General features: G+C 40.8%; 1 protein-coding gene across 9 annotated transcripts in view; it reads right to left on the minus strand.

Moving 5' to 3' along the window:
- LOC138185186 (ankyrin repeat domain-containing protein 50) overlaps positions 1-26,350 on the minus strand; it is a 205,807-nt gene extending 179,457 nt beyond the window's left edge. For all 9 annotated transcript variants that reach the window (XM_069123948.1, XM_069123947.1, XM_069123942.1 and 6 more), the window contains exon 1: positions 26,263-26,350. The gene's annotated coding sequence lies outside the window, so the exon portion shown is untranslated. The remainder of the gene's footprint in view (positions 1-26,262) is intronic.
- Positions 26,351-27,591: the final 1,241 nt, after the last annotated feature.

Raw genomic sequence — 27,591 nt, forward strand, 5'->3', positions numbered from 1 at the left:
CTTTTAAACGTAATAATTCACCGACGAGGCGCACCAAATTAATTATCGCGTACGCACGGCGTACGGTGTAACAACAGAGGCGAGAAATCGTAAGAAAATCTAATTCGAAAAAATAATATCAAGTGTTCCGTGTAATGACTTTACTACGGTCGGCTACACTAGACGCTAGTAACAGTTATAGCCTACTAAATTCCGACGGATCTTCGATCTATAAAAGATGTTCGCAATAACACAGTGTGCATGTACGTATATCGCGCTCAACGAGCCAAAGTACGCACGCGTCTGTATGTTTAATTCATGATGATGCATTACTCATTCATTCATGCGATCGTGCACAAGCCACTTCCGCGAAGAATGCCGTAACAAGTTTCTGGAAGACACACACATACACATTCTCTCTCTCTCTCTCTCTCTCTCGTTTGTTCTTTTCCTTAGGTCTAGCGGTGGATTCGGTATGCGCGAAGCCCAAGAATAAAGGCGCCAAGAGGATAAAAATCGACAGTAAATCTGGAGAAATAAGATGGAAGCATGGAAATCGACCAAGAGTGTACAACTATCGACGATGATTCTATGAATGAGACAAAAGTTGCACTCGTGCAGTATCCGTTGGTAGCAGATCGTAAGGACACCGTGAAATCTACGCGGTTCTTTCGATTATTTCCTTCTTTATTCATTTTTCCAATTCGATGCTGATACTGCTTTTATAAATTCCTGGATTCTTTTCCGGTTAACGTACGCTGATAACTTCCCAACGGTTATCTCAAACTTTCAGGATTTAGATCGAGGAAACTGCGACGCTTAAACGACGTGGAAACTATAGTCTCGGAAAACATGTTTGTCTATACTTTAAATCGATAGGTAGGATTTATCGTAAGGTGCCTCGAGAGCATCGTAGGAATTGTAAAAATTGTTTCGAAATATTTGCTATATTGGAATATATCGTATATATATGTATAGAGCGAATATCTTTCGATCAATTCGACGCGTAACGAACAATGTCCAAACACGTTAGGTTCTCGTAATGTTATCGAAGCTTAATAAACGGACGATTAGAGAAACAAATTGCGAAATAAACGATCGCAATAACGCTGTGGATAAAACGATACCGAAAGTCACGTACGCGATCTTTCGCAGCTATTACTCACGAACCGTTAGTCTTTCCTCGAGTTTGTCAGAAATTATCCGATACCAGTATTTTCATCGAATCGCGACAAATTCACGTATCCGTACGATTTAACGTATCTGCTATCGCGATCCACCAGTCACGCGGCTTAATCTTCCGCTGCAAACGAACATTTCCTGCTTCGCATCCAACGACCTGTCAGTCACGTAGTATTACGAGTTGCATTCAATATCTCGGTCTCTTTTCAAACACACGTACACTCGTGTTACGCAATCCACGCTTAATACCCCCGGGGTGCTTTCGCTACGATACGTTCCTCCCTGTTATATCGTCCTACTCTTTCGTTAAAACACTTTGACTGCCACGTTGGCCGGCCACGGTTTCCCTTGCGACGCCACGGTGTCTTTAACTTTTTATAATTGCAAAAATTGTATGAAAATTGACAGTTTGGGCATTTTGAATATACCCGATAAATAGAAGATACTTTGAAACAAAAAGTGCCCCATTGAACAATTAAACATTTTTATTAGAACACCGACAAAAAAAAATGAGAACGAATCTTGCGTCTAACGGTGCACTGTGTTTGCATGCATATGTTTGAGGGGTAATCTACGAATATTATTATAAACACAGCTTAGAAAATAATCGTAAATGCTGCTTTGTAATCGTATAATTGAAGTTAGAAGTGTGCACATACCTTACTATTATATACAGAATGAGCAAATACCGTTTACTAATATCTTCTACACGTTTCAACGATATATTCTGGACGATTGGCTTACGACGAAACAACGAAAGCGAATGGTTTGTTGAAATAAACGGAGCCTTGTTATAATACGTCGCTATCAACTGTTAGCAAGGCGCCACGGTAGTCACCCGTGACCACCAATAAGATGAACGGTCCATCGGGGAAGAACGTTGTCCTACATCGTCGATTTATTATTATTTTGCCATTATATGCTTCGAATAATAAAAATACTCCCGTGGTGTCCTGAGCGAAACACGTGAGTTTGGCGTGGCAGTCAAAGTGTTGAAACAAGCTACCGAAGACAGACTAATCGTAGCGAAAGAGAAATGGAAGCAACCGCGAGTCCGAGGCAAAAATGGCCCAATTACATTTTTGCGTATGAAATGTGAGACAAGGCACGATAATCGAGAATCTATCTTCTACAATTGGCTATTGCGATCTCCGCTTTGACCGCAGCCTCGTTCTATTTCATCGACTACTTTTACGGGTGTTAGTTCAATAGTTAGTAGTACGCTTAGTGTTTCTAATTTTTACAAAGTGATTTGCCTATCGTTGGTCCTTTGTGCAGTCCAGTTCGTTTCACAAGTTTCATTCGCTACGTTTCAAGTTTCAGTCGGTTTATTTCCAGTTTGCGTCGATCGTCCGTTTCTCCCAGTTTCGCCAAATTTCGTTGCGATCCGCTTCGTTGCCGGCTGCTTTCGATCGCGTCGAACAAGCAGAGGAAGAACAACAGAAATGTTCGTGCAATTACGTGCAATGGTTCGCACGACCTCGAACTTGAAAAAGAAATTCGAAAATAATCGCATTTTCCGCAACCTGATGCATCGAACAGCGACGTGGAATATCCGTCCGATGTCTCGGAAGTCAGTCGCAGCCAGCACATCGCAGGACGCGTGTTTTGCAGAAAAGTCGTTCGCTCGTATCAATTGCATTCCACCGGGTAGAATGCGATCCAATCGATCGGAAGCTTCGATAGGGTTTCAGGCCGGTCGAAATCCAGCGGTTCGATACGACTGGAAAGGGCCAGCGCGATATCGAGGACGCAAAAGAGAAAAAGCTACAAAGCGAAAGAACGCGTCGTCCTTTGACGACGGATGCACGCGTCGCTTCTTCTTCTTTCCTTTTTTAGTTCAACTTTAGTTGAACAACAAGCAGCCAATAAAATCGACGAACGCTCGTCCGATTCACCGGACCAGAATTGCGTTTTATTTTATATTTGTTCGAGTAGAACAAAATTGATCACGCGCAATTCAATAAAATAATAATAAAAGAAAATTTTCGGTCAACCTGACATTAGTTTCTCGACAAATGCATCGAGGAAGCTGTTCGACGTCAACGCGCCTGCGATAAGCACGTACGTGTTAAACGTGATTTTTGTTTTTTAAACATTCTCCGAGGATCTGACGCATTCCCGGTCATTCTTTAAAGTAAACACCGAATGAACAACGTTTTATTTCGATTTCTTTCGTCACGGGGAATAGGAACGGCGGAAATTCTGTCACGTTGCTAATTAATCGATAAACAGTTGTTAGTCCGTAGCTCTGCTACGATGCTCAACGATATGGAAGAAGTCGTCCTCCAGAGATTTTCATCTGCATCGAAAATTCTATTACGCTTCTCTAGAAACGCGCCGTGGGATGTAAAAATACGACCTTCGCGGGTGGTATATTCTATATTCCGCTTGATACACTGGCTCGCGAAAGTATCCCAACGCTTGCCACGGATAATTTTTACATGCGAATACACGCGCGTATATATCGTGCGCGTATTGTACGAAAGGTTTTAAAATTTCATTATCACCGTGCCGAGATACGACTACCGTGTCGCGTCTAAAAGAAATGGGGTGGTATATTGGTGAAGGTGCCCACAAGAAATACTCTTGATGTTCGACAAAAAAGTTTATTAAACCATTAACCCCTTAACCTACAACTACGGGCATAGCCCGTAGTACGATGATCAGGCCAAACTTAGATATTACGGGCATAGTCAGTAGTAGATGATCGGACCAAATACCATATAATATACAGGGTGGTTGGTAACTCGTGATACAAGCTGAAAGGGGGTGATTCTACGCGAAAATAGAAGTCGAAAATATAGAATAAAAATTTAAAAATTTAAAAATTTAAAAATGTAAAAATTTAAAAATTTAAAAATTTAAAAATTTAAAAATGTAAAAATTTAAAAATTTAAAAATTTAAAAAGTGACGTCAATCGAGACAACGATCTACAGTGAGATCTGTTATAACGAGACGCGATAAAGTGCAGGCGTACCGAGCGAAAATTCAAAGTCGATTTTCTCGAAAACAAAGCCTCGAACGAAAAATTTTTATTCTATATTTTCGACTTCTTTTTTCGCGTAGAATCACTCCCTTTCCGCTTGTACCACCAGTTACCAACCACCCTGTATAATAGCTTGTTTACGTTTTCGGCCCAAAATTCTCGAAAATCGTAGGTTAAGGGGTTGACAATCAACAGTCGACAATTTAACAATCAACAATTAACGACTAATTAATCACGTAATTCTAATTGTGTTTGCTTCGCTATGACGCTTAACCTTTCGCACTTCGCAGCTCGGGGCAGGATGAATCTTTGGTTCGAAACCAAACGGATTCTTTTCTTCGTTGCCCCTCGATATCATCACTACGCACGCGTTTAGATGCATTCTTCCGAATATTCGGCGAAAGAACCGTAGGGATATCGATGGTACATCAGACATGGTCGTCATGGTCGTCAGCGTGGTCCGGACGATAGAGGAGTATATAAGGAATATTCAGACCAAATTTAAAATAAATCGGTTCGTTAGAACTTGAGATATCGTGCACGCCAACTCGAAAAAGGTAGTTTCGAGAAAAACGCGTTTAAAGTTTTAAGACAAGTTTACTCGGACAACGTCTACCGTCTACTGTTCATTTGTTCCGGTCAGACCGGAGCAGATGCCGCGTCACAAAAATGGCTGTAACTCATAAAATAATTGAAATTTTGAAAAATCCTTTTAAGGGCATATTCTAGAATGTCTAAACCTTGGAAATATGAAAAAAAAATTCAATTTTTTGAAATTTCTAGATCAGAATACCCCCTTTAGTTGTCGAGCTTCCGCGATCAAGTTCTATGTTTCCACGTATTCTCTCGAATAGAAAGACTCGTGGAATCGCGATTTTCCTTTCAGGTCGAGATCTTACGACGATATTTTGATCCATTAGGTCGTCTGAAAAAAGTTTCTTTCGTTTGATATTTATATTATAAGGAAATAACAGACGCGCAACATTTTCTGTTTCAATGCAAACGAAACGTATCCGACAGCTAGAGGACGACTGCAGATAAAGACTACATCGTTCGAGAGATTACGTTTGCACAATGTTTGTACAAACATTGGCAGATAAAGCAGCTGCGTGCAGATAGCGAAAGACGCTTTTGGGACAAACTAATACCTGGTCGAAAAATTTCGACCTTTCGACCAACGCAAACGAGATTAGCATTGTGGAACGTTTAGGTGGCCTTTAGTTTCTTCGATGGAATTTCGTGAAATCGGAATTTCAGCTAATGGAGCTAAATGGAAAATTTATCTTCGAGATACAGACGAATCTGAAAATTTCTTCGCCTATCGATCGAAGAGTTATTTTTCCGTCTCACGACGATCGCCGAGGTTTTATCTGCTTCTTCGTCGAGATTACAACAGGGAACCGAGGAACGCGTTTCCTGTTGTTTCACGTACGTTTGGGAATTTTTTCCGCTTTACGGATCTTTGGTGTGTCCCGAGCGTATTTACAAGTTACGAGTCAGCTTGTTAATTATTTTGTCATTAGGCGTTATTGACAGTTGCCAACCCAAGCAATAGATCTTTCAAAACGCAAAATACGTTTCCTCGCGTTCCTCGAGCTCGTGATATTCTGTTCTGGAAATTATCGAAGTGGCTGCGACGCTCTCGCCTGGAGTGTAAGTCCCAGTTGGCTGTAAATTTTCGGAAACGATCGTTCATCGCTGAAAGCGTTCGACGCGAGCATCAAAATTGAAGCAAATACCGCGGTAATAATAATAATCGCTGGATTAAACGAGCCGTGGCTCGCGTTTAATAGACTCATAAATTTTGCGTTCGCCGTCCAGTTACATAACTATATCGTCTGCTTGCAATTTACCAAGGTGAGCCGTGCAACTTCTTCGACAAACAGTAAAAAAGGACGAAGAAAATTAAAGAGAGAGAGAGGGAAGGAAAAAAAAGGACGTGATACACGGTGTGTGTACACGAGGATTACGCGATCTCTCGGTGTATCGCGAAGAAAGTGGGACGAACTTCAAAAGAGCGAGACGCGTCGTGTGAAAAGAAGAAAAAAGAAAAATGAAGAAAAGAAAGGAGAAAGAAAGAAAGAAAGACGCAAAGTTCCTTGGAAATTTCGCATTAAATTTTAATCAGACCGGTCGACGATTCACCGCTGTTCATTTTGTGGCCAGCTTTCTTATCTGTTTCGTTAATGCTCGTCCCGAAATCCAGCAAGATCCTATGTATCGATTAATTCGACCAGCGTACGAAGTAACCGTAATATATGCCAGCTTTAATTCCTCTTCTTTATTTTCTCTCGTTTCGGGACAACGATGATTTTATTCTCCTCCGGCGGCTGGTCTGATTACGCGGAGCCTGGGCTGGCTGCAAGTATCGCGCTTGTCTCGTTCGAAAAAGAGATTCAACTCAGATTTATTGTTATTTCTGTCACGACGAAGTAACTTCATTATTGTTATACGTATTTATTATTAGGTGGTCCGAAAAGTTTCGTTCGTTTTATAAGGAAACAAAATTAACAACATTTTCCGTTTTATATTATTTTATCGAATTACGTACGATCCATTTTGTTCTATCAAAATAAAGATCACAACGTTCGATAGAGTAGGTTTCATCTTTGTATAAAGATGCGTCTGTAAAAGAAAAACACTTTCCGGACAACCTAATGCGTCGATAATTACGTGGCGCTATCGGCGATCGCGTCAGTTACTCGAAACATTGGAAACTTCCATATATTTAAAGTCGCAAATTTTCCAAATTTTTACCTATTCTACGAACACGTGCGTATCCTCACACAGATGTATGTTCTTCTGTGGCTGCAGTCGACCATGGAACTTCTCAACGGCTTCGCGACACAAAGCGCTATACCTTCAAGGCCGAAATTCATGCCTCTAGACCAGAATACCCCCTAAAGTGGCAACATATTCATCCGCATTGATCAAACGACGGTTCACCGCCGAAGAAATAAAAAGAATCGGCTCGTGAACTGAATAATTCCCGAGTGGTCGAACGTGCATGTCGCAGATGTTGCAGATCGATACTCTGTTTCTGGCAGTGGTTGGTGCTCAAAGAGCAGCTTGTCGCTGCGGCTCGATAAGATACGACCCGATTCGACCAACGTGCCATTCGACAGAGCAGAAGAGAGACGTTTCTTATAGGTTGGACTTTAGCGAGAAGAAGCATCGATAACTGCGGGTAATTGAAAGAAAATATCCTGCCAGCTGATTGTTTGGCGCGCTCCACTACCAACGATTCCCAGCATCTTTCCTCTTTTTCCACGATCCTATCCTTCGTCCTTTATCTTTCTTTGTGTTTCGACCAAGAGAAATATCGTTAGACAGCGAGAAGGAAATATTTCCGCGGTTTTCTTTACCGATACGAGTCCTTCCGCGGGTAAGCTGCGTGGTAAAACAAGCGAGAAAACAAGGGAAATTTATTCGCCTGTCTGGCACGATTTTCTAGCGTGGAAAAATTACAAAAGAAACTATCCGCCGCTATCGTAATTTCGATATAATGAGAAGGGAATAAGGTAAACGTAAGTTGCGATATAACATAGCAACAAAGGTGTAACGTAATGCGACAGAGGAGAAACTGCCCTATCCGCTGGAATCTTAAATTGTAAAGGAATTAAAATAAAGAAAATATACAGGCTGCGTATATATAATTTCAATGTAACCAAAATGAGATAAAACACGTCGGTATTAATACAATACGATGGAACGCAACGCGATAAAAATTCCGCTGTCCGATAGAATATTAAATTAAGGACTCTGAATCAAGGTTAACGAATAATCATAAATGAACATTAAAAAATTATTATTACAATATTATTATTTGTGATCGTAAAATAAAAAAAAGTCGAAAGATAAATAAGCAAAAAGTATCGAAATTGTCGCGTTAACGTAACGTACGAGACGCGATAAAAACTCTTCTATTCACGATAATTCTAAATTTTTGAAAGAAATTGAAGAAAAGACGTACCGCGATTACGATGTTACGCGTGCAACCATAAACATACAAAATAATGAAATACGATAGATACTGGACAACTGCTGCGATCCGAGACATTCGTATCCATTACGCCGTTTCCCTCTTTCGTCCAGGAGGAATAGTCGCGTAAATTTAAATCGCTGTGCACTTTTCTCCCACGAGTGATTTCCCCGAGATCGATCTCGCGAGCCAGGCATTTAGGGCACCTTACTTTCACCTAATCGACGGCGAACGCTCGTGATTTATAACGATATTAAAATGGTCACGTCGATTCTACGTTCTATGTGAGAGAGAACAGCCGTTTCTTAGCGTTTTATCGGCTTTTATTTATGAAACCGGAGGAAATGACACTTCCGGCCAGAATCGCGGCCTATCTCGAACCAAACGCGCCACGTCCACCGTTTCGACCGCGTTTAACATCTTTCGGCTGAAATCTTTTTGCGTCTTTCTCGATATATTCCATTGTAAGTCTCGATATATTCCGTTTCGTACGATTTTTTATTAATTACGACACGTGCCGGTGATCGCGAGAGTGGACTGAGCGAAGAGTCTAAAAAGAAAATTTATCGTTTACTTTGCGCTGCGTCTATTTACATGGCAATGATCCGAAACCGTGTTCGCAAAGTAGTCGAAATTGAACCGCGTTGCATCGGCTTGAGACGGAGGATTCGGTGGACGCGCCAAAACTTCGAACTTCTCGAAAGGAAAAACACGTGACTCGGGTCGCTTATACGGCATATACGGCAAACGTGTTCTCGTATGTAGAATTATTGCGCGAAGTCGACGAACGAAATATGACAAGGATTCGTGTACTTGCGTTCGGAGAAAATTTTATAATCAGACGATGACGGGATATCCTTTCTTTCCTCTCGTTCCGTCTCTGTGGAACGAACAGCAAATCGAGTACTTGAATTTCGTTCGCTTCGTTCGTTATTCTCCTCTATCGGTTTCTATCGGCTAAACTATGGTATTTAGGTTGTATGGTATTTAGGCCAACGCCTACTACGATGCGCGATACACCCTCGTAATAAAATCTCAGGCACAACTTACGATATATTTTTCATTAAATTTCTCAATGCGACTAAAAGTTGTTTCACGGTCGACGGCGCAACTGTGCAACGCGCACAGTTTTTCCATCGATCTTCCGCGTTTACAAAAGACGAAATCGCTTTTCAATCGTCCTCGATTCCCGTATATTCTGTAGTTCGCAGAATGAGAAAGAGAATTGTTGGCGCGACAAACGCACAATACAGTTAATGGAGAACGAGATATCGAGAACGATCGCAGTAGCTACGATCAACAAAGGATACTTCGATTCGCGTGGGCGTTTTATCTGTGCAGCTGTTTCCCAACTATCTGGAACACCGTGTACATAACGCGGACCGCTCGTCCGTAAACTGGGCCAGCAAACCTGCTCCTTGTTTTTGTTAATTTGCTCGTGCAAACCGCCAAGTTGCAGATAAAAAGTTTATTAGGACGCTCCATACTCGACAGGGGGCGAATGCCAGCCCTCGAGCAAATGTTTCCACCCCTTTTGTTCCAGCTGTCTCTTCCTGCTTTTGGCTACCTCTCTTCTTTCGCCGTTGTTTTCACCCCGTACGCGTTTACATTTGTTTTCCTCCTGTTTCCTAGCAATTTTTTACGGCTTTCCCTTCGCTCGCAGTTATTTTTCCTTCGTTTCTCAATTTCCGTGTACTCGGAGCCTGATAAAATTGCGCAACGAAATTTTCGAAAATTTAACGATAAACGACGTTCTCTCGCACATTTCCAAACAACTTTTCCAGATTTCGCGTTATCCGAGCAGTTCCTTTCGACCGCGTACAGTCGGCAAATGGAAAAACGTGGTGAGATACATTTTCAGAAAATGAAATTTTCTCTATGATCGAGGGAAAGGCTTGAGATCAAATTTTCTCTCGTTTTTCCGAGGAGTTTTTCCAGGTTTTGCTACGTGAGAAATTCCTCTTGGTCGCGTAACTAATCGAACCGTGTAAAAATTGTAGAACGAATTTTTTAGAAAATTAAATTTTCCCTCTAGTCGAGACATTGGTATCTCGTCGAATGGTATTTTGTTTCACTTTCCCAGTGAATTTTGTTTTACGTTCTGTCGTTTCGGAAGTTCTTCTTGAACGCGTATAATCGAAACGCGCAAAAATTGTACGATACATTCTCGGAAAATTAAATTTCCGCCGTGATTCCGACGAATGGTATTTTGTTTCACTTCCCGAAACAACTTTTTTAAGTTTTGCTATTTCGCAAGTTCCTCTTGCTCGCGTATAATTGCGCCGCGTAGCAGTTGTACGATAAATTTTTCAAAAATTAAATTTTCACTGCGATCGAGATATTTTGTTTCGTTTTCCCGACAAGTATTTTAGTATTATATTATACAGAAATCGAATTTTACATCACTTGAGAATTGTTTGCAAGAATTTACAGAATATTACATTAAAAACTAACTAAAATAAGCGACACTTTTTTCTCCTTTTTTTTTGCTAGAATTTCGGCACACATTTCGAAAACTGGAATCCCATTGATACTTTGATTATATTAAAGGGAAAAGCTCTGCTCGTAATGTCTTTTTCCATCGGTGAAAACACGGTTTGAAACGGAATCGCTCGCGAAAATAGATTTTCCAGTCGATGATTTCGCCAATCGGTACAGTTCGCCGAAACTTTGTCCGTGCGATTTTTTCCAGATATCGATCTGTTGTTTTGCTCGCGTTATCGCACGTATTCTTGCTCGCAGGAACAACAAATATGAAAAGATTAATATTGGACGAGAAATATTTGTCGACACGAATTCCCAAATAAAGTTTTAACGATAGTTTGTTGCACACAAACGGGTATCTTCTTGTCAAGAATTACAACAATTGGCAACAAATGGAAATTTGATTCTTCGATGAAATTGAAACTGAATTTTTATTTCCTTCACTTTTATTTCATTGTGTTCGCTGTACGCAGCTTCCTGTAAATCTAATTTCTTTCCCTTTGAGCAGTTCGTAAACTCCGAGTTCCTTTTCCGCCATAAACTTCGATTTTCTTGAAAAACAAACTTCCAAGCTTCCAATTATCTTGCTGTTCAAACTAACAACTTTCGATTTGTTGTCTTAAGTAATATTCGAGAAACCAGCGCGGCAAGAGAGCGAGCGAAAATTGAAAATTCTAAGTTGATGCTTGAAAAAAAAAAAAAAAAAGAATATCGAGTTTCTTAACTCTGCCTCCTTCCACGTACTACCTTAACTAACCATCAACTTTTTATCCAATCTAAGCCGAGGAATATTTCAAATCGAGAAACGTGTATCGCCGCAAGAGACGCGGCAGTTAATAAAGCGCGAAACGCAATCGTTGCGCAATCAAAGCGCGAACTTTGAATATCTTTCGTTAACATACCGTATCGAAGATCGTAATGATCATGTTTCTTCATTTTCCCTAAGAAAGTATTGGGTTGGCAACTAAGTGATTGCGGATTTTATCATTAGATAGTAATGAATGCTTTAAAGTTTCACATTCTGTTGAGATTATTCGATGTGTAAACAGAGAAAACTCGTGGATAAATTGTAAGGCAGAAAATATATTTAAATAGAAGTGTAATTATGAGTAAAGAATACAGTTTGAGCTGGTCCAGATCCGCACGCTAGCTGCGTTACCCAATAACTGAAAACCCCGAAGCCAACGTCGCCTGTCTACCGTTTATGGTCTGACTTCGTCGCAGTCTTTTGTCTACGCGCTGTCGATGGCTTCAGTGCTTGAGAAAACTAAAAAGACCAGATGTAGAGTTTTCTTATAAGTGGTGACCACTTCAACACATTCTAAATAATTTTCTGAATAAACCATTTTCCTATTACTTCTATAACAATTCAACAGGTTTATTATTGTGGAATGTCTTTTCAAATACCTATGGGTTACGCGGCCCGACCAGAAAATTTGCTGACACCCGAATACGGGTGTCGTGACAGTCAACGTGTTAGGTAGTATGGAATGGCGTGGATTTGGGTATGGTCGTTGTCACAATGGCTGCGGGACTTTCAGTTATAGGATATGTTAAAAACAAAATGATCTACGACCTAGCCAACATTCACCGCATAGACTGTCGCATCTTAAAATTAATAAGAAACCACTTCGCGCAAGCGGCAAAGATACAAGAAAACAGCTTAATCTTCAGTTGCTTATTCCCAAATGACGCATATTACAAAAACACTCTGGCAACAGGCTACATCCCCCCAGAAGCTTTCCTATACCTAGACGAAAAAAACTACCTCCAAGACCAAAATAACATGCCAATAATTTATCACATAAAAAGAAAAATAGGGATCAGAACTATACTCTACGAAGAAAACTTAAACGGACAAACCGCTGACACTAGGTGGAGATACAACATGGCCCTCCTTCTGAAAGACACTAAAGAAAAACGCAGAAAAAACACAAAAAAATATTGGTGGATTCCAAATCCATAATAAAATAAGAGAGCAAACCATTAAACCGACAGAACCTAATTCTGCCACCGCATAACAAAGGTGGAAACATTGTAAATATTGTAAATTTTGTAAATAAACCTATTTAACATCCCCCTCCCTCTCATCCCTCCCCTCCCCAAAGTCACACAGCACCCAAAAAATAGACTACCGAAGCGTCCTGTTTTGCGACCAAGTTTTTAGGACAGAAAAAACAACCAAAAACAAAATCACATAAAAGCTCCGCTGCCCAGCGGCTTAATTCCAAAGAAAAGATTATATCATAAAAAATGTAACATAACATAGTATGGCTTCGTTGTACCGTCGCGTATCGCTACTTTTGCCTAACACATATTATCGAAATTCATAGTTTATTGTGAATACCCAATATGTATTAAAAATTGTATCTTGGTTTAAATAAACGTTATAAAAAAAAAAAAAATCTCAGTTATAGGGTAACACTGCTAGCGTGCGGATCGGGACCAGCTCAAATTATATTCCTACTTGTACTTACAATTCTGTATTAAAATATATTTTCTACTTTACAATTTATCCACGCGTTCCTCTGTTCGTACATCTAATAACCTCAACACGACAGAATTCTAACATTATAACAGCCACACATACTCTATATAACATTACCAACTAATGACAAAATCCGCAATCACTTAATTTCCAATATTTCAGTGTCACTAATTTTTTTCCAACAAAACGATCTCTAGCGATGTATCTGCGATTGTTCGATTGTCCAAGGAAATCCGTAGCGAAATTCAACGTTTATTTCGCGGAATTAAAGTTGAAGATCGTATCGAACAACATGCGCGATCTTCTCCTCGTACTAAATTTCTCAAATTGTTTATAGATCGATTTTGCGATCGTTTTACCGAAGAAACGTTCCTCTTGCTCGGCGAATCGTTTCAAGCGGAATCTTACGAAATATGATATTTGTTGTCGTTGAAAAAAGATGTTTTCTTAAGAAAGCGTTCTCGGCAGGATCCTTCCGAAAGCTGTTCGTAATCGATCATTGCGGAACATCCTCGATATTTATCAACATCCTGCACACGTGTCGCTACATTTACACACTCGGCTCTCTCGATGCGGAGGAAACATTTTTGGCAAACGGCCTAGAAACATTTGGAGAATCGTCCGGCGAAACGGACAGAGATAAACTGAGACAAACTGGCGTAAAGATGATGGTCGGTGCCGGAACAGTGACTCAAATCTGCCACTCGCCTAATCACTTGCCCCTCGACGGATAACGATAATCGCCTTTCTACTTTACGTCGGACAGAACGCTAAAACGAGACACGGTGTTGTACAATAGCAACGAAACACAACGCGCGTAACATACAACCGAAATATGACACGTTGAACGTTGCTCGATCGTTTCATTCGCCTGTTACTCGATGGCGAGAAACGGGTACTTTGATACGACGTTCGGGATCGGTTGATGGTTTATCGGGTTAGGAAGAATTTTCATGGAAATTCGCGTTCGTCGCGTAAGCGGAAATAAAAGAGTGAAACCTAAGCAAAGATCAGTTAAACGTTGTCCGTACAATAACGCGTACCGTAGTTTACGTATATCGCGTATTTTCCCATTTTACGCGAATTCTCGTTACGTGTATTTTTGCTAGCGAGGTCGTTTTTCGAAAGTACAGTGAAAAATTGCAAACGAATGGAATAGATGGGATGCGGACGTCGAGGCTGAAGATGCAAGTGCGCGAGAGGACGACGCGGTGATAACCGTAACTACGAACGAATGGGAAAAAGATATCGTAGAGCTCGTACAACGACCTTGTGCAACCAGCTATTCAGCGAAAGATTTCAAAAATGGAAATACCAGGTCTGTAAATATAAAACCGGAATTTTTGTATAGAAAATACACGTTTATTGTATGAAAATGATTAAAAATATTTTATTCGAAGTATTGCCCATCGCTAGCTATACATTTTTCACACCTGTCTAGCAATTGGTGGATGCCACGCCAAAAAAACTGTCGCTCTTTCGAGGCAAACCAGTCATCGAGCCATTTTCGTACATTTTCGTCAGAAGTGAAGTGCTGGTCAGAAAGTGCGTGTCCCATCGATGCGAATAAATAGTAATCGGACGGAGCCAAGTCTAGTGAGTAAGCCGCGTGCGAAAGTATTCCCCAACTGAACGCTTCGATCGTTTCCTTGGCCGGTTTTGCTGTATGCGATGGTGCATTATCACGAAGCAAAATTACTTTGTGTTGCCTTTTTTGATATTCTGGTCGTTTTTCACGCAAAGCTTGATTCAAATCGATCATTTGTTGTCGGTAGCGCTCGGTATTAACGGTTTCGCCAGGTTTTAACAGCTCGGTGGTCTTTTTCGGTGGTCTTCCACGTTCTTCGTTCCTCGCGTCAAAATTGCCACTTCTGAATTTTTTAAACCACTCAGAGCAGTGTGATTTACCAAGAGCATGCTCATCGTAAGCTTCGACAAGCATTCGATGCGATTCTGCAGCAGTTTTCTTCAAATGGTAGCAGAAAATCAATGCTGTCCGCAAATCGTAGTTTCCAGGCACAAAATTTGACATGTTCGACGCTATTACAAACTATGCTGTTGTATGAAACTTGTATTGTTCTGAGTCGAAAATGTTTGTGAGATGTCAACAAAGACTTTTGGCATCGATGACGCAGTCTAGTGATAACTACATTATCAGCTAGGGCCATCTATAGGAAAATTCCGGTTTCATATTTACATACCTGGTACAGAAGTACGTCGTCAGCTACGAACGTGTTAACGGGTTAAAAAAAAAAGCGAATCTCGTTCGTCCAACTAGACGCGTCTCAACGCACAAAATTTCAGCCGACAAAGAAACAAACGAACGACAATTGTCGCGTTGGAGATTCGCGTCGTCCTCGTCCTATTCCCGTAGGAACGATTCGTTCGAAAAACGCGACACGAAGGGATACCGAGTGCTGCTCGTTAATCCCTGATGCGTTTTCTCCGCCTCTCCTGTCGTCGCTCGGTTCGCCTTAACCATCGCATTCCTTGTGTACATAGTCCAACGATGGATCTCGATGGAAAAAAAGAAAAAAAAAAGGAAAAAAAGGTAGAGCCGAGGAGAAAGAAAAAGGCGAGCAAACGGAAGCTGGCTTGAGCCCTCGACGGCCGGCTAGTAGTTTAATTAGTTCGTTAGCCTTTTCACCGAGCTTCTTCCTTTTCTCTGTCTTTTCTCTCTCGTTACTTTATTTTTTCTTTTTTACCTTCGTTTGCCTGTTCGGTCGTCGTGACTCTGATTTCTCCAACACGGCGAGAGTTGCGATCCTCGGACGCGTGGTTGTTGGTGATCGAGAGGAGCGAGTTTTTCCAGGAAATCGATTTGAAACGTGGCACGAGAAGCAACTGGAGGATGGTTTCTCGTGTCATTTTCATTTTCATACTAATTGCTAGACGTTATGTTACTCGTGTCTGTACGTTTCTGTGTCTTCGTGACAACTTCTTCGACTATCTTTCGAGCCAAGTTCTCTGACATGTTCTTGTAATTTATAGCGCTCGATTAACGCTCAATTATCATCTTTCCCCGCCATGCTAACAAAGGTCAAGGGAAATGAGCGTTCGAATATTTCTAACAATTGTACTCGTATTTAACAGGCTTATATATATATATGTATGTATGTAATTGTCTACATTCAATTTCTTCTATTTTACTTTCATTCTCTCTTTTATCAATAGACAAAATTCTGACTACACAATGTTAAACAAGTTTTAATACAACAGCTGTGTACAACACATCCTATCATTATCTACGATACATCAAATTTCTCCTATTCTCCTCGCCCCTTTCTATTCCTCTCGCGAATAGATAAAGCTTTGGATTATACAAAATGTCGATAAGAATCCAAAGAAACAAATATCCCACTAATTCTGCGAACAACCGTGTTCAACAAATCCTACAATTATTCGATGTACATACAGTTTCTCCTATTCTCTTTCTTCTTTTCTTTCTTCCTCCGATAAATAATCGAAAGTCTAATTACAGAGTATTAACGAAAATCCGAATCTCGATGATTTCTTACATAATTTCTTCGCAATATTTTTAAACAATTTAGACGAGGCTACGAGTTATTCTTTCTGCAAACGACCATGCTCCTATTTAACGCCTCTACGTATACGTTTAATTATCCACAGTAAAATTTCACACTCTTTTACTTTTTTCTTTCCACCCACAAATAGACAAGATTCTAATTAAGCAATGTTGAGAAAAGTCTAAAAGAATATTTATTCTTGTATTCTTGTAATTATTTAATATACATCGAGTTTCTCCTATTCTCTTTCTTCTTTTCTTTCTTCCTCCGATAAATAATCGAAAGTCTAATCACAGAGTATTAACGAAAATCAGAATCTCGATGATTTCTTACATAATTTCTTCGCAATATTTTTAAACAATTTAGACGAGGCTACGAGTTATTCTTTCTGCAAACGACCATACTCTTACTTAACGCCTCTACGTATACGTTTAATTATCCACAGTAAAATTTCACACTCTTTTACTTTTTTCTTTCCACCCACAAATAGACAAGATTCTAATTAAACAATGTTGAAAAAGGTCTAAAAGAATATTTATTCGAATATACATGCACGAATATCCATGTAACACACCTTGTAATTATTTAATATACATCGAGTTTCTCTTATTCTCTTTCTACCTTTCTTTTTTCCTCCCCTCTACTACGAAAGGTTTAAATCGAACAAGGGTTACGATATTTTTCCACGGGATCCATCGGTGCTCGAGTTGCAGGCCCGCTCACGCTCCCACGGCCATAATTATGGATAAGAGTGGCAATAAATAACGTACGTGCGGCTCGTATATAAAGTCAGCGAGACGGGTATAATTCGTGCATAATTTACTCGTTTTCGATAGGTGGGAGTTGTTCGGGTGTGGGACGGGACCAAGTTTTCGCGGTTCCTAAATCGACGCAGCACTTTAGAAGGAAATCGTGGCGGATACTCGTCGAATCTCTTTACATATTACAGCCCGTACAGTCGAAATAACCGTTCGATAGGGACCATTTTCCTTTCCAAGATACTGGCTGCGCTTGAGTTACGACCATTTTTATCTCCAACTCTACCCGCCAAACTATTTTCTCTCTTCTTTCTCCAATGCCAATCCAATCGATCTCTGTACTCTCTCGGTTTTTCCTTTCCGCGTCTCCTCGCAGCGATTCGTACGACGAACGTTCGTCGAATTTGCTCGAGAAATGGCAGAACGATTCTTAGTTGAAGAGCCGAGATTCTATTCGTCCAGATTTCTCTTAGCCACCCGTAGCCTTCTCGCGCTCTCCTTGAGACACGAGCTTCCGAGAAAGAATCGCGTGGTCGCGGACAAAATGTTAATACGAAAAACTGTAGCAAGGGTCTACGGTAAATTTTGGTGAAATTCGAACAAAGCAGAAACAAAGTACAGTGTTGGACGGTCGTATCGGTTGCGCAGCTATTTCGCAGGAAGATGACTCGATAACTCGGGTCATTTCGCAGATACTTTTCGCCAAAAACCGAGAGATATTCGTTATCCTAATAAGCATCGACCATAAAGGTGTCGTAAAGAATCGTGGCTCATGCAGAGTAATTACGCTACGAAGAGGCTCGTTACAGCAAGAAAGATCGTTAAACCTTTTGCAGCTGTTACAAAGTAGAAAAGTATAAGGAAAGATCCGGTCGATCGAGCACGATCGGAGACTTCTTGTCTGGCGAAACGATCGCGTTAGATGCAGTCGCTACGATTGCACGCCTCTGCTCTCGCAGCAGCGAGATACGTCGATAAATAAGACGATATTATGACCAGCGGCGAGCGGTTCGCGATGCTTTCACCGGTATCTAGCGCACAGTGTTTAAGAGGCACGGCGAGGCCGCGTTATTATCCGGGTGCGAATACGCGTCTCTTCTCCACGCGCTGTCCGATACTTCGTCTACTTTTCTTATCGACCGGCGCGCGTCGATCGTTCGACCCCGCTGTTAAACGTATACAGACACCTGTATCGCGTGTAGAAAAATCAAAATTTATCACGGATATCGATAATATAATTTCTACGATTTTCTACTTATCTCGTAGAAACTTGAAATTTCCCGCCATACCTCGCGCAAATGTCTGCCATGCTTTTCTTATCAGCAAGCGCGCGTCTATGATCGTTCAAATCTGCGGTTGAACGCCACACGGATACAAGTCGTATCGCGTTTGTGGAAGAATGGAAATTTGTTGCAATGCACATCGGTGGATATCGATAACGTGGTTCCAGGTAGATTTTTTAATTTGCGCAAACTCGATGTTTCCTCGACGATACCTCGTGCGAACATCTGCAATATCCGCGTGTATTTTTCTCTATCGGCTGATCGTTCATCCATCTCGCGATTAAACGTACACAGCCGTTCGTATCGCGTTTAGAAAAATAGAAATTTAAAAACGGATATCGGTAACGTGGTTGGAAGATTCTTCGATTCACGAGAACTTGAACTTTCCAACGACGCTTCGCGCGGACATGCACAATAAATCTTTTCTTATCAACCCCTGCGCGCCGATGATCATTCACCTCTGTGATTAAACGTATGCGCGTGGATAAGCGCGCGTATTGTATTCAGGAAAATAAAACTTCGCAATGGATACCGCTGGATATTGATAATACAGTTCGCTGCGCTCTTTTCATTCGCGTAACCTTGCAGTTCTCAACGTGCAACTCGCTTTTTCGCGTAATTTAAAATATCGGTTTGGCAACTAAGTGACTGCGGGCTTTGTCATTAGGTGGTATTGACAAAACCCGCAACCACTTAGTTGCCAACCTGATACAACGTTCCGAGTATAACTGCGAGCGTCTTTCCAACGAAATGAATCTATTGAAGTTTTCTAGGAAACTCTACATTTTCTCTATCTTTTCTATTATAATACCGCCGATATATAGACAATGTCGACGATAGAGCGCAAATGCCGACAAGCCGAAAGGGTCGGAAAATTTCAACAGGCCTAACGGCCATCGATATATTTCGGCAGCGCAGTCGTCGATCGTCGATTAGCCACCGGAGGGTGAAGAGTCGAGAGTCCTTAGTCAAGAGTCGTCATATCACGCTACTGCATTAAGTTCAAGTGAAATAGTGATCGTTTAATATACTGTAATAAATCCATCTATCAGTACGTTGTCATGTAGGATAGAAACCACAGAGAATTCTAATTTCTAACATTCCTGAATAAAGAATTTCTATAATGCATTCATCCACGCGTTTACTTTCTCTATTCTGAGATATTGGGTTGGCAACTAAGTGATTGAAAGATTTATACCATTTTCAAAATTATATATATACCGCTAATTAGTCACTTAGGACAATAAGAAGACTACGAATTTCATTAGGAAAACGAGCTAAAAGCAACCAAATTTATTTATTTCTTTATTTGTGTCATATATATATGTCGGAGATGAAAGGACATCGCGGCCTTTCTTTTGGAATTTTTAGGAACACCCCCGATACTTTGGTCCAGACTTTTCATTATAGCTCTACCTAAATAATAAAACTTAGAAGTAGTTGTTCGTGATTTAATCCGATTACGTGTGCCGAGATTTATGACAATGGACTTGGACTCGAAGTGACACAACGGGTCGCTAAACGCAGCCACGGTCACGGGATGGACGTTTTCACCTAACAGAGGTATGGAGTAATTGTATAGCTCTCCTTAAAAATATAGTCGAACCGAGGGGTACAGAGAGGCGCGGAGAAGAGCATGTAAGTGCATTTCCACTTGAACTGTGGAGTCGGTTGAGCTCTACTTGTACCGTGGACAAGTAAGTTGAGTTACGCTGGAATCGTGGACCAGTAAGTTCAGTTCGACTTAGACTTTGGAAGAAAACGCATTTGTTATCCCGTCGACCGTGAATTCTTTATTGAACCTAAGATCATTGTCATTAGCATCTCGAGTATCTAATGGCCACGGTTACTTGTCAAACTCTGTAATAATCATATTTGTACCAGTAAATATCTTCTCTATTGCGCAACAACGACGTCTAATCCAAATGAAGATTCGTTACACGCCCCTAACCCCAATGAGAACTCGACATATGAAACCTCAACAAGATCGAATTACTACGAAATTTGTATTCGCTTCGCAAATAGTACGAGAGCAAAGCTGTTTCGGGATCGTTGTAGTCGTCGGTTGAAACGCATCCAACGTTAGAGAGCTGCGGAATCTATGAAATTTATTATGGCGCTCACGTTCGAAGAAGGATCGTTCGTTATGGGCGAAAATCTAAAAAATTCAGACTGTCGTAAAAGTTACTTCTCGATCTGCGAGTCGTATAAATTTCCATCTTTTCGCACACGGCCAAAGACATAGACTCGCAATGGGAATTTCTTTCGTTCGTTTACGCGTTTATGGGAAATTAACCCTTTGCGGACGCGTGTCGGCATATAGCGGCCGGAACCTGTTCACAGTTCCTTTTGTCCAGGACGGTTATTTTGAAATGGCTGGTGTACGTCTATTTTTCTAAACGATTATCTTATGTGTACTTACGCATGGGTATAGTAAACTAAACGGTAATATGTTTTTTAATGAAAGAAAATTATAGATCTTTAGAAATCTTATCTTCCGCTTAACGTAAACTCGCGACGCAGGATGATGATCGAGTCAGAACGAATTTCAATCCTTCAATGGCATTACCAGACGAATCAGCAAGCTTTTCATATATTTTATATCTTTTATAATGCCTTATTCACGATGCTTAAAAGATGCAGAAAGGACATGTTCCATAGTGACAGTAGTGACGAATATTATTAGGTTGTCCGAAAAGTTTCTTTCGTTTTATGAGGAAATAATAATGTTTTTTGTTTTATATTATTTTGTCGAATCACGTACGATCCACTTTGTTCCGTCGAGATAAACACCGCGACATTTCGCAGACTTGGTTTCACGTTTGCGAAAGAAAGACACTTTCCGGACGACCAATATGTTCTCGGTACAGTGACTTCTTATATCTTAAATGTTTCGGAAAATCGTAAAATATTGCAGGAGTGCTGTAACAAATAAAAGCAGCCGAAAATTTATCAAAATAAATCGGAGGAATTTAATATTAAAAAAGCCACGATATTAATATGAAGCAGCATTATTGTAAAAGACACGTTTGCGAAAGAAAGACACTTTGCGGACAACTTAATATTTCGAAGCTGACAAGATAGAAAACCACGACAGTGCTTCAGACAGTGGAAACGAACTCCATTCGACAAGGATACTGCTCAACCGTTTCAATATTTCTAGCGATAGCGTCAGTGATGATAAACCAAACATCAAAGAAAATAATACAAGCTTCGACAACGAACACCGCGATCGTTCAACCTGTACGTTTCCTCAACTGCGTCAATACTTTTTCGCGTCTCAGTTAAAGGTCGTTCGTCCGTTAAAAATCAACGCACAGGCACATTTGGCAGATAAAAGCGTACAGAGCAACGCGCGTAGCAGTTCGCCAGCGACGCGATGAATAATATTTAACGAGAGATCCGATGGCCGGTGTGCATCGAGTCTAGAGGCATGAATACGCTTAGGGAAATTAGAGTGGCGAGAGAAATGGCCGGTGTTGTCGAGTGGCGGTGTATCGCGAGTACACCGGTGACTGTGACAGAAGCACGAGTCGACGAACAACGTACCATGACCGTACCGTTACCGGCGCGCCGGTGTAAATCAAGCTTTAGTGGCAGCCGACTCTCCTTCGACCTTAATAAAACGAGTCACGGCTAGCCTACGATCATGCTAATCGGCGAAACAGCCCGCGATCCTTCACGGTGTGATAAACTAATCTCAAAAGCAAATCGCTCTTACTTAATCTTCTTAATCTCCTCGTTCTCTTTCCATTTCTTTTCCTTTTCCCTGTGCCAATAGCATTCTATTTTATTTAATCCTGCTACGTTTTTCTCCGGTTATCTTCCACCAGATCGTATATTTTTCTAACGTTAGAAAAATATCTTCGGTTTGTCGTCCCAACGTTACGTGAAACGCATATTCTTCCAGCATCGCGTTCTTTCTGCTCGACAGAATCGGAAGGTTCAAACATAAATAGAAATTTCTATATCTCCATCTTGCTGTCGTTTTAACGATCGACGAAAACAGGTTGGAACGTTTCGAAAGGATGTTAAAGGGAAGATCGAAACGAGAAATTATACGCAGGTTTTGTCTACTTTGTCCGAATTAAGGATATCTCTTAGCGTTAGTTAAAACACGATCGAGCCGACAATAATGAAAGCTACTGTTGAGCTATACAGAGGATTCGGAATAATGAATAATTTAACTTATTCACACGCAATAGCTATACATATATATTACACTCTGAAGACCTGGATAACCTTCTTATACGCACGCTTGTTGTCAACAGACTATTCTAGATTCTTCTAACAGCTACCAACAGTCTTTTGTCTCAACTAAGCCTGAACGTTCTCTGACGCTTACACACGCATTCACATGTACAGTGTAAATGAACCATCTACCTAACACCTACATTGCGGACGATCGACACGATCCACGTTCTTTACTGGATTTTTCAAAATGATTAAAATAAGCTAAATTTCGTGGACTAACGAAATTGTCCATTGCGCGGATCGTTGCTTCGTTCGTCGAATTTACTTTGAATATATTTTCACGTCCCGTGTTCTGTAGCCAAATGTTTCCAACGTACCGCGTGTTTCAATTTCCGAAACTGTACGTCTTTGAACGTATCGCTACACATTTGCCAAACTTGTACTCTATCCGCCCGAATGCAACGCTTCCAACTACGTGTTTCAGTTTCTAAAACTATCTATACCTTCCGGCGTATTGTTACAGCTATCTTTGCCATTCTTGTACATCTGAAACGCGCTACTCTTCCTAATATTCCATGCTCGTAGCTCGAACGCGACGCCTACACGTTCCACTTTTCAAACTTTTATTTTTTCCTAAAACTATACGCGCGTTACGATTATTATACGTACGATTTGGTTTCGCGCACAGCTTCTACAGAAGTGAAACGCTAATTGGTTCCGCCAAAATCCAAACGTGGATTTGAAAATTAGCCGGTTAATCACGAAATTTAGTTTTAAGAATCCCTTGCGGGATGCGCGATTAAAATAAAGAAGGACGACGAGTATACACGTCGAAGCTTTAGACTTTAATAAATTTATAACCGTCTTTAATGGTTTGGTAAAAATAAAGGGACTTACACTTAGGCGCAAAAGTTGGTATGGCTAGCCGAAAAATTCAAATTTTAAGAATTTTCAACTTCTAATAAGCGGTGAAATCAAGTAGTATGTAATATAACATACATTACAGAAAAATCGCCAAAGGAGAGTTACCAAAGTACTTAGAAGGAAGGATGAAGTGGAAGGACGGAAAATATTAGCAAGATTCAGATGTGGAAACGAGACCAAAGCGAGGGAATACTGGAAAGAAGAGGGAGAAAAAGGATGCAGACTATGTAAAAGGAAAGAAGAAGACCTGAGACATGTGATAGAAGAATGAGAAATAACGAGGGGACCAAAGGACACAGAAAAAATTCTAAATGGGACTGGAGAAGGACCAACAGAACTAAAAGCAATAATAGAGAAGAGAAGGGCAATACAAGACGGGGAGGAACGACAATAGGGAAGCACAGGAAGGAGGCAAAAGCCCAAAAGTTGCCATAGTTTTAGAGACGAAATAATTACGGGAGTGCAATATAATAGAGTGGATAAGAGGGGAGGTAGATATACAGGGTGGTTGGTAACTGGCGGTACAAACCGAAAGGGGGCGATTCTACGCGAAAAAAGAAGTCGAAAATATAGAATAACAATTTTTCGTTCGAGGCTTTGTTTTCGAGAAAATCGACTTTGAATTTTCGCTCGGTACGCCTGCACTTTATCGCGTCTCGTTATAACGGATCTCACTGTAGATCGTTGTCTCGATTGACGTTATTTTTTTAAATTTTTAAAATTTTTAAATTTTTATTCTATATTTTCGACTTCTTTTTTCGCTTAGAATCACCCCCTTCCCGTTTGTACCACCAGTTACCAACCACCCTGTATAAGAAACGAAATAGGTAAAAGAGATGTAAAACCGAAAGCTCGTCCAAAGCCGAAAGGCACGGACTAAGCAATAATAAATTAAAAGTAGTATGTATTTTGTAAATCAATCTTGCCAGCGTCAATCTTTTCATTTGAAACGAAAAGTCTGAATAAATTTACTCGATCTTTTTAAATTTCAAATAAAACGATAAGATTCGCCAGGTTTGGAATCTAAAAAATAATTCGAGCAAAACCGACTGATTTAGATAATCCTGCATTGTTCAATATTCTGCCTTTATCGATAATGTATCGACAAGTCGAAGCCAGTTAGCTGATTAAGCTAAATACTAGACGGAAACAAGATTATGAAAGGATTGGAAATCTTCCAAAACGAAGATAATAAAACGGGTATATCTTCTCAAATCCACTAATGAATTTTCAATGGGTGAAACGATCCACCGAAAGAAGATTTCCGTTTTCGACCGATTAAATCGAAAACGATCGGTTCAGGGATTCAGTCAACGAGCTTTAGTTGTCTTTTTCTGAAAAAAATCTTAGACGGTGATAGCGATCGTCCTCGAACATGATCAATTTCCACGTATCACCTAAGAACTCGAGGAGAAATAATATCTTTTGTGACAACGATATTACGTTCAAGGCTGTTTGGACCTGTTGTTTCGTATCCTTAATTATGCCAATTGCTACGCTGGCTGCCTCGACTTTTTGCTTGAAAATACCACCTCGTTGAAACGTACCTCGCGCAGCCTTGTAGCGTGGACGGCGGTTTGACATCGCCTTTGTATCTTTCGAATTACGTTCGTTTGATTGTCACGTTGCGCGCGTATAATTGGGCCATGGCCTGTTAACGAACCATACGAAGTGGCACGAAACGAAACGGTTGCGTGGCAAACGGAACGCGGTTCACCGTCCAACGTCCAACGTCCAACGTCTAACGGACGAGATGAGGCCGAGCGCAAACTTGAAAAATTCATAAATCTTATCGTTAACATCTGTTCGCGACGCGTTCGAGCTCGTTCGTCTTGGCGTTCCTCTTATTTCTTTACGCCGGCTGTCTCTCGCAATTCTCCAGGGCCACGATTCGCCTTCGTTCCCAGCCAGCCGTGCATCCTTCCCTTTTTTCCTCGGTCCAAGGGTAGCCAGAGGTTACAACGAAGAGTTTACGCTGCGGACAGCAGGTGCGAGCGCGAGATCTACCTTTGCTTCTAATGGAATTTCGTGGAAAATTATCGCGGCCGACTGCTATTTTCCTATCTAATGTTATTAAATAGGTTTGGGATTTGATATTTAATTGTATTTGTATGCTCTGTATTTCACCAGCTTGTACAGCCATTTCACACACCGGATACTCAGACAAAAAGAAAAAAGAAAAAAGAAAATGTGGCGAGCCAACTCTGTAGTCGTACCAACTCTGCATGTAGGAACCAGCGATCATACCAAACTGACGTTTATCTCAACATCTAACCTGGTTTTTTCGTATAAAGAAACCGAGAATAAAGAAATTCCGCAGTTTTTGCACGTTACACTTGGAAATTGATTAAAACTTCATTCGAGAAACGTCTATATGTCCGATGTTAATTCACGAAGCGACAGGTGTTTACGAATAAACGTTCAAACGCCAATGAGACGAAAGGAATTTGATATTTTTGAAATAAACTCACGTTTAAACTGGCGCAGAATCTCTTCCACTGATTTTCGCTGGCCTATCCAAGACGATGCGTTTCCTCCGTGCGCACTACCAGGGTACTCACTGTAAATCATAAAAACGAACGACTGATACACTAAAATTCGTTATCATTCGCTAACTTAATATCAGAAATAAAACAATTGCAGGAAAGCTATTACGAATGTACAAATTCGTACGGTAGAGTTGTATTTCGTCTCGATTTTCCAAAATTGTATCGCCTCTTAAGAGCTCTTGACAAAAATTAATTACCGATCAATGTCGACAATTTGCCCAATACGTCAATATTTCTACCGCGCAACATGAAAATCACAATCGCTCGTGTCATGACTGTTCACTTTTCAATCCACTTTTCACTCTGTGGAACTAGCGACAAGCAACAACAAGACCAGCACGCATCGAATTGATTTCATATCGAAAATAAATGATCTGTCGGTCGAAAACGATGGTCGCTGGCACAAAAAGGCCTGCGGTGGTGTAGTTTAACAAGGACGTTAAAATTACGCGGTTAGCATTGAGCAAATTGGCGGTACGATCGCGAAATTATATCACGCGCGGCCTTTCTATTCGCGCGCGTTCGTTCATAAGCCGTCGATGCCGCTGGAACGTGACGGCCAAGTATTTTAACAGCTTCAACCAACGTCCTCCGGATAATCCGATATTCCGGCGATTCGGTCGAAATCAGCGATCAAAGGTATCCCTTTTCAACGAAATACCGGCCAAGTATCGATTAGTATAGTTGTACAGTTGCGCGAAAATTCTGCCATTTTCCCGTTGGGTCCAGGGTTTCGCGAGTTTCCACACTTTTCGCCAATCGTATCTGTTCGATTACACAAAATCGTCGAAGAATTACAATAATCGGTAGAACACGCGTCTGCTGAATATATTTTAAAAGCTTGAAACTCGTGGCGTTAACGTTTAAATCTCGGTTTTTAAGACTGCTAACTTCGAGTATCGTAGCTTAAAACTCGAACTTCTGCAATTGAACTTTCCAATTCCCGGATATAAAATAAATTTCCATCGAACCGTAGCCGTAGCAGCTGTTTTAAACGTATCCAACACGTATTTCTACCTTCGAGTCGAAGAATTTCTCATAATCTGTACGAGACGCGCGACAAATTTGGACGATCGATTTTCACAAAAATCGTACTATATAAATTTTGCTGCGTCTTCCGTCTCCCAGTTTCAAGATACGCGATAAATATTCGTTCAACTATAGTCGCTGAAGCTGTTTTCAACGTAGCCAATACGCATTTCTACCTTCCAGTCGAACGATTTGTCGTAATCTGTGTGAGACGCGTGACAA

The sequence above is a fragment of the Bombus flavifrons genome, chromosome 11, assembly GCF_040668555.2.
Source record: "Bombus flavifrons isolate JBK064 chromosome 11, iyBomFlav1_principal, whole genome shotgun sequence".
NCBI classification, from domain to species: Eukaryota; Metazoa; Arthropoda; class Insecta; order Hymenoptera; family Apidae; genus Bombus; species Bombus flavifrons.